The 13152-nt window shown below is 34.3% G+C and overlaps 1 protein-coding gene across 7 annotated transcripts in view; it reads left to right on the forward strand.

The window, feature by feature from the left end:
* UNC13C (unc-13 homolog C) overlaps positions 1-13152 on the forward strand; it is a 586284-nt gene that overhangs the window by 378063 nt on the left and 195069 nt on the right. The gene's annotated exons all lie outside the window — the stretch shown is intronic.

The raw sequence follows: 13152 nt of genomic DNA on the forward strand, positions 1-13152 counted from the left end.
TATCCAAGACCCAGTCCAACTTTAGTGTTGCATGTTTAGGATTTATTTTATGCCCACATGTTGAGGGCTCTACAGCAAACACAAAATAACATCTGAATCTGCCAACCAGGCACTTGCAATGTGATTAATAGAGCATCCTGACATATTGGTAATACCTGAAATGCTCTGGGCAACAGGGATAGCAGATAGACAAACCATGTAGTAAAGTGTGAAGTAGACTCAGACTTACTATAGAAAACTGATTTTATTAATTCTCTATAATGGTCAAGACAGGGTCAAATAGCTTACTTCGAATCCAATTGTAATTTCAATTACAGAAGGAATAAATTTAAGATCCCCAAATTTTCATCCTTGCCTTGCTTCTTAACCATTGATTTTCACCTGCCTCCAGTTCCTAATTGTGGAGAAATTGGTCCTCTTTGGTATGCAACCATGATAGCATCATTAGGTTTATGTTTATACTTTCTTCTCCCTTTCCCTGTTATACTCACCCAATATGCCTGAAGACCAGTGTCTCCGGATGACCATCTATGGAGACTGTGCTGTTTTATTTTTCTTCTGATAGCTTAGGATCATATCTTCTCTTTTACTTTTTTACTATTTTTAAAGGTTTTAAGTATGTATGTAGAGAAAGTGAGAGAAAGCACAAGCAGGGGAAGGGGCAGTGGAAAGGGGAGTGAGAATCTCAGGGAGACTTCTCCCTGAGCTTTGAGCCCCATGTCAGGCTCAGTCCTATGACCCTGAGATCATGACCTGGGCTGAAATCAAGACTCAGATGCTTAACTGACTGAGCCACCCAGCTGCCTTTCTCTTTTAATATATGCAAATTCTCTGTTCATTCTGGTCAGCTTTATGGAACATATATGTTTTCTCTATTTTTTTTTAAATATTTTATTTATTTATTCATGAGAAACACAGAAAGAGTGGCAGAGACACAGGCAGAGGAGGAAACTGGCTTCCTTTGGGAGCGTGATGCAGGACTTGATCCCAGACCCCAGGGTCATTCCCTGAGCCAAAGGCAGACACTCAACCATTGAACCACCTAGGTGTCCCCCTTCATTTTTTTAAAGATTTTATTTATTAGAAAGATAGAGAGATAGTGAGCAGAGGTCGGGGAGAGGAAGAAGCAGGCTCCCTGCTCAGCAGGAAGGGCTTGATCCCAGGACTCTGGGATCATGACCTGAGCTGAAGGCAGACTCTCAACCAACTGAGCCACCCAGGGGCCCCTCTTTCATTCTTTGAACCTTCTTTAAGACAGAAGAGATTCCCTAAAGATAAGGAGATCCATACTTACTTTGTGCCCTTGAGCTGGGTTAGGCCATTTGGTAAATGACTATTGAATGAAAACAAACATCTTAAAAAAGCTAATTAAAAGTTATATGACAAGATTTTATTTTAATCAAAGAAATTCTTTACATTTACCAAATATCAGAAATCCAGGTATAACTAGTAAAAGATACATCATAAAATCATGGAATCAATTAAAGTTTACCAGAATTATTTTTAGTCATATTCTTTGAAACATATACAAAGATTTTATTTGACTTTTTGGAAATACATTAAAAGAAATGGAGAAAATACATTTAGTTATGGCAGAAATAAAATTTAAATTATGAACTAAATTAAGTCTACTAAGTATAAAAAAGAACAGTGAGACAAGGAAAAGAATATGTTTGTTTTGTTTTTTATTTTTGTTTTTAATGCCAGAGTTTAGAGTCTTTTTTTTTTAATATATATATGAAAACCAAACCCTAAAAAAGTCTTGAATGCCTTCCCTGTATTTGGAATCTATGTTTTATGATTGTATTTGCTCAGATTTTGAGGATGTTTTAAAGACTTATTCAAATTTTATGACAATTTATAATAATTATAGAAGGAAGAATTAAGAAGAGGGTTTTGTTATACTAATATATATCCAGGCATATATATTGGTTGAATGAATGAAGAAATTAAAGTAAACCTGTATATGTAATTGACATTTGTTCTTTCTATTCCGACTTCATTTTAAATTGGTGCCCTAGATTATTTAAGCAATATTTATTCATATATTAAAAATTTTACAAAGTAGCTTTCTAGATGCTAATAGAAAATTCACTATTTTATTGAAATTGAAAACCATTAATTAAAGTATTTTCAGATCTTTAGGTGTGGTTCTCTCTCCTTTCTTAACATTTATTGTAGTATAATTGAATACAATAAAACTACAAATTTGAATTATACAATTTGATTAGTTTTGACATACGTATCTAGCTGCAAAACCCTCACCACAATCAAGATAATGAAGTTATTTATCACCCTAGTAAGTTTCCATGTGCCTTTTGTAACCTACCGCAGGCAACCATTGCTCTGCCTTCTTAATACTGTGAATTAGTTTAGAAATTTTACCCCTTTGTAAAAGAGTCATATGTACATTTTTTTTGTCGGACTTCTTTCACTCATTACCACTATTCTGAGATTCAAACAGGTTGTTGTGCATAGCAATACTTTGTCTCTTTTTATTTCTGAGTAATATTCCACTGTAAGATATACCCCAAAGTGTCCATCCATTTGTCTTTTAGGATTAGGGTTAGGGTCACAATTTGTTATTGTTTTTCTAAATTAGGTTTTTTGTGAATATTTGTTTATAAGTTTCTGCATAGACATATTCTTTCCTTTGGGTCATGTGGTAGGTACATGATTAGTATTTCTTAAAATTGCCAAACTACTTTCCGAAGTGGTTGTGCATTGCCAAAACTTAGTATGGTTAGAATTTTAATTTTAGCCATTCAAATAGGTATGAATAGTGGCATCTCAGTGTGGTTTTAATTTGCATTTTCCTAAATGCTGATATCAACCATCATTTCATGTGCTTAATTACAATCTATGTATCTTTGATGAAGTATCACAGATACTCTTTAAAATCTTTCTGCCATTTCCAAGTTGGGATGTTTATCTTTTTATTAGTGAGCTATAATGGCTCTTTATATATACTAAATAAGTGTCCATTGTCAGATATAAATGTTGCAATATTTTCTCCTAGGTTGTGACTCTCCATTTTTTACTAGTATCTTTTGAAGAACTTTTTTAAAAAAAATGATGGAGTAGTCTAATTCTTTGATTTATAATTTGAGCTTTTTGTATCCTATTTAAGAAATCTTTTTAACAATCATAAGTCAACTTTTAATAACTTTTTTCTTCTAGATGTCCTATATGGAAGTCTATGATTCATTTCAAGTTATTCTTTGTGTGTAGTATGATATAGAGTTTAAGATTCTTTTTTGTTTTTAAGATTTTATTTATTTATTCATGAGAGACACAGAGAGAGGCAGAGACACAGGCAGAGGGAGAAAGGCTTCATGCAGGGAGGGACTAGATCCCGGGACTCCAGGATCACGCCTTGAGCCAAAGACAGATGCTTACCTGCTGAGCCACCCAGGCATCCCTAGAGTTTAAGATTCTTTGGGATTTTCTTTTGTGTGCTTATCTTTCCAGCTCCACTTGTTAGAAAAATTATTCTTTCTCCATTGAATTAATTTGGGAACTTTGTCAAAAAATCAATTAACTATACTTATTAGAGTCTAGTTCTGTACTCTGTTTCATTGCTTTATTGATCTGTATATCTCTCAGTTTAGGGATGATGAACTTTTTCAGCTTTTGTTTATCTGGGAAACTCTATCTCTTTCAATTCTGAAGGACAGTTTTGCCAACTAGAGTACTCTTGGTTGGCAGTTACATATTTTTTTTTCCTTTCAGCATTTTGGATATATCATCTCACTCCCTTCTAGGCCACAGAGTTTCCTCTGAAAATCCACAGTAGTCTTATGGGGGTACCCCTGTGTGTAACAAGTTATTTTCTCTTCCGTCTGTTAAGATTCTCTTTAATTTTTTCTCTTTCTTGAAGTTCTCACTTTGTCATGTGTTGATCTCTTGACCTCAGTGAGCATCTTTACAACCATTATTTTGAATTCTCTGTTGGGTAAATCTCTTACCTCCATTTCATTAAAATCAGTTTCTGGCGATTTAACTTATTTTTTGTGTGCTTGTTTATTACATATTCCCCTGTTTCTTCATTTTCCTTTGCTCTCTGTGTTGGTTTCTACACATTTGATAAAACAGCCACCTCTCTCAGTCTTGACAGACTGGTTTCATCAGTCATGCCAACTTGAGCTCCAGGTTGTCTTTCAAACATTTATGATTGTCCAAGCCACCAGCTTTGTCTTTGTGTCTCCCGTAGTTGAGAGTTTGTTAAGATTTGGCAATATCCCAAAAGAAGGGTGGGGATAGCAGTCAGCACCTAGATACAGGCTAATGAGAAGCCAGTCCCTTAGGCAATCACTGAGAAAATATGCAGTTAAGCCCCTTCTTAGGGAGAAACTGGAAAATGGACGTTTTTGCCCATTTCCTCTGCACTGAGCCCTGGTGTATAGCCATGGATTTGGGGGAGGCAGGGGGAGTTCCTGCACCTGTTAAAAAGCTGGTGCTTTATTTGTTATCGTCTTGTGGGACTCATGAATGCAAAACCAATTGGCTATCAGATGTAGATTATCTGGGGACCCATCCCTGGGTAACAGCCATAAATTGGGACACCAAATATGCAGTAAACTCCTTTCAGGGAAATACTGGCAATTTGTTTTTGTTTTTGAAGCAATCCAGAGGGATAACATGGGAGAAGTGCCCACCAGTTCCACCAAGCTTTGGGAAAGATCTCAGCCAGCTCCTGGATGCATGCTAAATTAACAGCCAGACCCTCAGGCTCATAAAGTATACAGTCAAACCCTTTCCAGAAGACTGAGAGATGGGCATTTTTGCCTTTTCTTTTGGGCTGAGCCTTGAAAGGATAGCCATAGGGAGTGCTCACAAGCCCTTTAACAACTGCTTCTTTATTTGCTATAATCCTGTGAGTCTTGAGGATTCAAGCCCCCAATTGGCTTTCAGAGCTAGGTGTTTTGAGGACTCATCCCTCAGGTGGGAGTCTTAAAAGTTGGAGAACTAGGTGTACAGTCCAAACTCTTTGCTCCTCAGAGAGAAGATGGCAGTTGGGGGTTTCCTCTTGATTGTATGGTGTTGTGTCATGAGTGGAGTTTATGACAAGACCATGTCACAGTCTTTCCTACCCATTTTGATATGGCTCTTATCTCATTCACCGGATGTGTAGGAGTCACTAAGATACTTTCCAGGTTTCTCTCAGAGGAAATTGCTCCATGTATAGTTGTACACTCAGTCATCCATGGGTAAAGGGAAGTTCAGGATCTTCCTCTGTTGCCATCTTGGCCCTCTCAAACATACTTGTTCTCAACTGAGCATCAGAGTTTGTGTTTTTCAGAGAATTTTTACATTTAATCTAAGCAGTCAAATTTACAATCGTATATTGCTCATGACATTTCCTTATTATCTTTTTAATGTCTACAAAACCAAAAGTCATTTCCCCCCTCATTCTTAATATTGCTATTTTGTATCTTTTCTCTTTTTTACTGGCTAGTCAGTTATGAATTTTAATTAGTCTCTGAAAAAAAGATTTTGGTTTTATTAAATTCCTATATTGTTTTTAGTTTCAAAGTAAATTTGTTTCTTTATTATATTCTTTCTTTTGTGAGGGAGATAACTGGTAAGTAGCTACAGCAGTGATCCAGTGAAGAGATATGAGGGCCCTGTATAAAATGATGGAAAGGTAGGATCAGATTTGAGAAATATTAAGGAAATTAGGTATCTTTTGGACTAATTGCATCGAGTGGAGTGTTAAGAAAGAATGCAGAGACTATGAAGATGATGTATTTATGGGGGCACCATTAATTGAGTTAATAAACTCAGATGAAAGTATCTATTTAAGGAAGTACATAGTGAATTATATTTGGGTATGTGGAGATTTGGCTATCTGTCATTTCCATGAATTAAAAGAATTAGGCAGCTGTGTACTTAGATGTGAAAATCCTTTAGATTGGCATCCAGTAAATGTACAATGTGTGTGTGGAGGGATTTACTATATGTATTGAAAAGTAAGGAATATTATTTATTTTTAATTATTCATAAAATTTTACTCCCAATTTATTTAAAGTATTGTGACTTTACACGTCATTTTGTTTTTATAATGCTCACCAAAATATAAGCCAAAATATGTTTCCTCTATTCTGTGATCCTATGTGTTATTTTCTTTTCTGTGATTTTTTTAGCTTCCTTCAAAAGCATACATATATTGAAGGTTGAGGTTTTTTTCTATATTAAGAGTATATATCAGGACCTAATGTGTTGAGTAGAAAATGGACTGGTTTACAAAGATCTATTTGATATGCAAGGATAAAGGATGCTGCTTTTATTTTCCCAAGGCTGTGGGATGAACTAGAACATTATTTGCGAATTATTATTATTTTTAAAATTTTTATTTATTTATGATAGTCAGAGAGAGAGAGAGAGAGAGAGACATAGGCAGAGGGAGAAGCAGGCTCCATGCACCGGGAGCCCGATGTAGGATTCGATCCCAGGTCTCCAGGATCGCACCCTGGGCCAAAGGCAGGCACCAAACCGCTGTGCCACCCAGGGATCCCTATTTTCAAATTATTTTAAAAATTGAATATTTGCTGTAATATATTTATCATAAATATTTATTTTTAAGCTACTTTAAACAAGGACTTGCATCTTGTTCTTTCTGTTTTGGAGTTAATGCTGTTCAAAATATTAAAGCTGTTGATTTATTTGTTTGCACTGTGGCTTCCATTTACAGTAACATGGATGAACCTTGTGGGTATTAGGTTAAGTGAAAAAAGGCAGACTATGAAAAGCAAATACCATTGATTCCACTCATAAGTAGAATCTTAGAAAGAATAAACAAAAAGCAGAATCAGACTTATAAATACAAAGGAAAAAAACTGATTTTGCTAGAGAGGAGGAGGATAAGGGAAATAGGCAAAATGGCTGAAGAGAGTGAGAATTACAAGCTTCTAGTATCAGAATGAATAAGTCGTGAGAATGAAAGGCACAGCACAGAGAATATAGTCAATATTTTAATAGCATTGTGTGGTGACAGATGGTAGCTACACTTGTGGTGAACATAGCGTAACATATAGAGATATTGAATCACTGTGTTGTACACCTGAAACTAATGTGTCAACTATATTCAAAAAAATTTTAATAATTTTAAAAGGTCTTCCAAAAATGTTCATCATTCTAAAAAGTAGAGAGGCTATATAATGCAGCCTTATATCCATCACTCACTTTGAAAAATTACTAAGATTTTGTCATATTTTCTTCACATATACCTTGAGCTTTTTTTTGTTTGCTTAGTTATTGTCAGCATCAATATCTCAGATATTACATTATTTCATCTCTCATACTGCAGTATTCATCTCTACAATTGATGGCTATTTTCTTGCATATCACAATGTCATTATCACAACTAGAAACATTACCAGTGTTGTCATGGCATTGTGTACTCTGTTCCACAATTAAATACTATTTTTTTAAATGCCTTCTTACATTTGTTTTAATCAGGTCCAAATAAGGCTCACAGACTATATTTGGTAATTATGTAGCATAACTCTTTTATTCTAGTTCAGCTCTCTTTTCTTTTATCCATGCCACTGACTTTTTTTTTTTTTAAGATTTTTTATTTATTTATTAGAGACACAGAAAGAGAGAGAGAGGCAGAGACACAGGCTGAGGGAGAAGCAGTCTCCATGCAGGGAGCCTAATGCGGGACTCGATCCCAGGACTCCAGGATCACACCTTGGGCTGAAGGCTGCGCTAAACCGCTGAGCCACCCAGGCATCCTGTCACTGACTTCTTATAGAAGCCATGTTCATTGTCCTTTAAAATGGTGCACTTTCTGAATTTTTTTGCTTCTTTGTTATATTTAACTTGTTCCTCAATTTATGATACTCCCCATATTTGAACATGAGCTCCAAAAGCTCTTTCAGGTTCCTTTTATTTATCTTTTTCAAGATATCAAATAGGTGGCTCTGTGTACTTCATGCTCCATCAAGTCAAGGATCACATTAAGTCTGGTTGTTGCCTCTGTGGTGATGTGATGCTAAGATTAGGCAGTGCTGGCAACCTCATCCCTCCACTCCAAAGTTCTGTATTCATTTCTCCTCTAATACTTTTATGTATTTATAATAATTTCAAAATCAGTTATTCCATTAAGGACTACAAAATTGTGGTTTTATATTACTCCTTCAATATTTATTAGTTAGATTTTTTCTGTAAAGAAGAACTTCCCTTTATCGACTAGGGCTACTTACTCGATTATCCTGAAATAGAATAAGGACAGAAAACATAGGTTATTTTTTAATTTTTTTCTTTTAGCTTGAAGATTTTTATTCCATTTTTTATTTCTTGTTCTATTTACTTTTATTACTTTTCATTAACATTCTCATTTACATTTAACAAATACATATTAAATACTCAATATATGTCAGGCACTAGGTAGAGTTGGAGCCCTGAAGATTTAATTGGAAAAGAGATATGTGCAAAATTAAACACTGGTCTTCATTGGTTAATCATTGTGCCTGCCACATCACAAGTCATTCTGGAATTAAATTCTTCCCTGCATAGCCCCTTGTTGAAATAACCTAATGAGAAAAACTTGGTTTGTTTTCTGGAGCTAGGCTAAGAAATTCAGAGAATGAGTTGACAAGGAGAATAGACATTGAAAGGTTACAGTTTGGGGAATAAGTGTAGTAAGTGATCTAAAATTAGGAATAAATCTAAATGACATATAAACAGACGACAGGAGATAAACAACATGTAAGGGGAATAAGGCAATTGTCAGTGAAAGAGGAAAAAGGATACTTGGAAAGAAAAGCAGCAATTATAAGAGTAACAGAGTCATGGTATTGGTGGATTTCTTGAGTGAGGATCTCATCTTTGGTCATGTACTGCACTCCTCTGACTGCCTTCAACTCTGAAGGAGATTCTTGTCCATGGTTCTATGAGGACTGACTCTACTAGTCATTGTTCTGTTAAACTGAGTTCACCTTTCCTTGGGTTTCAATAAATATGGCAATGCAGTTTATCTTATTTCTCTTTTATGCAAATTATGATTACAAAAATTACCTGTTAATTATTTCCAGTTAACTTGAGTCTCTGATTCTTATAACCAAAGTAGCATAACATGGAATGACACATGTATTCCACTGTAGGCACAGTTAGGTTGCTGCTGAAGTGTAAAGCAATGCTTCAATTTGAATTGTCAGAAAATGAGCGAACAATTTATTTCCTATAAGGAATTTATTTCCTATAAGGAATCAGCTCTGCAAAGCTGGGGTTTACAGTGTGGAGAATATATATAAGAAAATCCAAAAATCTGAGCTAAAAGTATCTGACTAAAGGTACAAAAGAAAAGAAGCTATTTTGAAAGTTTTTATTCATGCTAATTACAGTCAGTTTGAATTTTAAAACAGATCAGGTGTTGCTCTGCAAATTCCCCAAACCATATATTATCTGAGAAGATTAAGAATAGTTTTCTAAAAGTAAAAATGGTTTTCTAAGTAAAAATGCTTACTACGAGTTGTACTAATTCAATCACTTGTGAAGATTTCAATTTTCTATCTCTCTGCATGCACATCATAAAGAAAAGGTTCATCTTGGATTTCAAAGGTTTATTATGCTTACCAGATAATTTAGTTTCTATATGTTCTAAATATTACCATTATCATGTAGGGAACTACACGGAATTAAATGGAGCCAGGTGCTATAATAAGCATTTTTACAGTTTAACGATTGAGTTAATCCTAAACTAATTTCCAATGATATCAGTACTATTATCATCCCAAATTGTGGATGATAGAAACTAAAGCCCCACAGAGGCTAAGTAACTTTCTAGATCACACAACTTGTAAGTGGCAGAACCAGAATCTCAATGACTCTTTGAATTAAAAACAGGATTAATTGTAAAGTAAAAATCCCATAAAGAAAATGATGAGTATTAATCCCTCAGTTCAACCCAAACATTTCTGATGTTTTCATGATTAATCTAGATCTGGGCACAATAAACCTGTATCAATAATGACTCACAAAAAGTTTGAAGTGCAACATATGCCACATGGCACCAATTGCAGTTGTACATAAACCAATAAAAAAGTATACACAATGTGTTATTTATCAGAGGAAAAATGTTAATAAATAGTGTGTACTTACTAGTACCCTAAGGAGAAACTATGAAATTTTCCCCCCTCAATTGACTGCTTAAAAGAACTTTGCTTCCTGAACAATTGAGATAGATAAAAATGATCAATTTTTCACTGTGGATTAGGTGCCAAAACTGTTAGAACTGAGGTCCACATTTAATACCTATAGAACCTAACAGCATACATTTCTATGTCTAATCTCATTTTATTTTTATAGCTTCATTTTTCCTTTCTCTACTTTCAAGGCAAATCACACTTTACTAATCTTGTAAACTGTCTTAATATTTTTGAATGAGATAAATACATGAAAAGTAAACAAAAAAGGACTGTGTTTTAAGTATTCAGAGAAAAAGATGGCTTGAGTGGTTTAGTGGTCTAATATTTTTTGAGACAGAGGAGCCATGAGAAATTAGAAAAGTTTTGCTGTCTTTCAGTCTGATTTACACATTTCAAAATTTGGGAGGTGAAACTTAAAACATAGGGCCATTATCAGGATTTGAGGAGATACTGTATATAAAGTGGTTAGCCTGGAGCCTGGCATTGCGTAGATGCTCCATAGATGTGAATCTCTGTTCTACTGCCTCAAGCTTCCTGCCCTACAATGCAAATATGTGGAGTTGCTCTTCTCCAGGTCTCTAACCTGGAGGTACCAGGGGAGCTTGAGGAACAATTATCTGGACTCAGTAAATTCCATTTATTACTCCCCACCACCCCACACATATACACACACACATAGCCCAAGGTTGTAGGTCATTTCTGGCCATTTTCACCACCTCTCTGCTGAGAGGTGGCATTTTCATTGCTTTACAAAATGTTAATAGTTAACCTAGATCTAACTTTACTTTTCATATTTAAATGAAATATGTATTTAAAGATCTTAGTTCATTAAAATAATGCCTTAGGTTGTAAATGTAAATAAAGAGAAAAAAGATAAAAGGGTAATTGGGTTTTAACAGTGTTGGTGATCTATTTGGTTTTGGTACAGGAGAATTTAAGTACAAAAGGAAAAACTTTCCTTTCCTTCCTGTCACCCAAGGAAATGTTCAATTAGATGAGTTTGCTCTCTGAATACTTAAGCTGACTTTGATCCTTAACTGCAATATTCTGATATGTTTTAGATTCCCTTTAATACAGCTTTAACTTGTAAGGCTAGTTGATAATTTACTGGTAAAGTCCTGCTCAATTAAGTTCATTCCTCTTGGCTGTTCCTTCTCTTCATAATGATGGCCGTTAATTGCACTAATGTATGCCAAGTATTCTTAAATGGAGAACATATTAACAAAAGCTGATTTTTTTAAATAATGTGAAAAGAGCGCAGCAAAGTAAATGTCTCATGAATTCTGACAGTGATAATGAAGTTTCAGTTGCATGTATGACATGCAGTAACAGAACCATTGCTTTTACTCATTTGTAACAAAGAATACTTTTCTTCAAAGACAACCTTTGCATATCAAAATAAGAATTCGCATTTAATGGAGTCTAATCTTGTCTGTTGTGACTAATGAATCGGTATTATCAAATTTGGCAGTAGTAGATTGTTTTTCTTATTTCACTAAGAGATTTGCAGATAATAAATCGGGTTATTAAATTACATCTCATGGGATTCAAGATTTAAAACATTTATGTTTTTTATTAATTGCTACAAATTAAAAACAGGAGACATTCTAATAATGTTGGAATAGATCAGCTGTTTCATTAAGCCTCCTTTTAGAAATGATAGACTAAGTTAAGTTATAACTGCTTTGAAAATGAAGATGTGGAGCTATATATTAGAGAATTTAATTTGTGTACAGCAAAACCTCACAAATTCAGATCAGTATGAGGAGAGCCAATTATATTTTTAAAATATGAATAATGAAATATGAAAGGGTAATATGTCATATGTGTGTTTGTTTTAACTTTTAAGTATATATAATACTTGGGAAGTTAGGGAATGGTTGTGGAAGTCAAAACCTCTTCCAAACTACTTGTTTCAGAGTTTGGAATTTGTGATTAGCATATAAATCATTAGAGTCTACTGGTGATTTCTGAAGTTTGTGAAACCAGTTTACTCCTGTGAGTACTAAGAATTTCCCTCCGCAATCAAGTTTATTGCTGTTAATCTTATTAGCAACTTGTTTTTTTTCTGGAGACTAAAAACTAGCAAATTCAAATGTAAACTTCCATTTGGTTTCTTTTTTTTTTTTCCATTTGGTTTCTATGATAATTTTGTTCACATTAGAAATCAACGGAACTTAAATAGTGTTTTCATCTGTTTCATTTATAGTTAAAATTTTATTATCAGCAAACCTTTATTGAGTGCTCACCATATGCCAGTGGCCATACAGAGTATTTTTTTTTAAAGATTTGTTTATTTATGATAGAGAGAGAGAGAGAGGCGCAGAGACACAGGAGGAGGGAGAGGCAGGCTCCATGCTGGGAGCCTGATGTGGGACTCGATCCTGGGACTCTAGGATCATGCCCTGGGCAAAGGCAGATGCTCAACTGCTGAGCCACTCAGGCTTCCCTAGGACACATTTCTTAATCTCTAATGTTCTTGAATCTAAAATGAATATCATCAGAGTTACCTTTATATCTCTTCTAAGTATAAAAAAAGAAAGAAGAAAAACATCATTAAATATCTTCTGCTTTATTGGAGAGATCATGAACTCTGGGAAAATAGCTCAGTGCTGAAATTCTGAGCACCAATCACTTACTTGTCAAATGAGAACATTAATAATCAAATACAGATTTGTGAGAAATAAAAATTTTTAAAATATATACTTGGTAGAATTCCTATTGATTTTATTTCAAAAGAGAAGTGATTTAAAAAATTTTGTGGTAAAAAATATATGTGTGTGTGTATATATATATATATATATATATATATATATATATATATATAATTCTGTGGTTATAAAAAATATCTTATTCAGCTTCACAGAGCCATAAGGCAGAAAATAAAAGTTCTTATGTTTATGCATCATTTTTGTAAAGAAAATAAAAAAATATAAGAACCCACCTCACTTAAGCCTTATACATTTTCAGTAGTTGGGTATATTTTTTTCTAGCTCAT

This window comes from Canis aureus, chromosome 32 (assembly GCF_053574225.1).
Source record: "Canis aureus isolate CA01 chromosome 32, VMU_Caureus_v.1.0, whole genome shotgun sequence".
Lineage (NCBI taxonomy): Eukaryota > Metazoa > Chordata > Mammalia > Carnivora > Canidae > Canis > Canis aureus.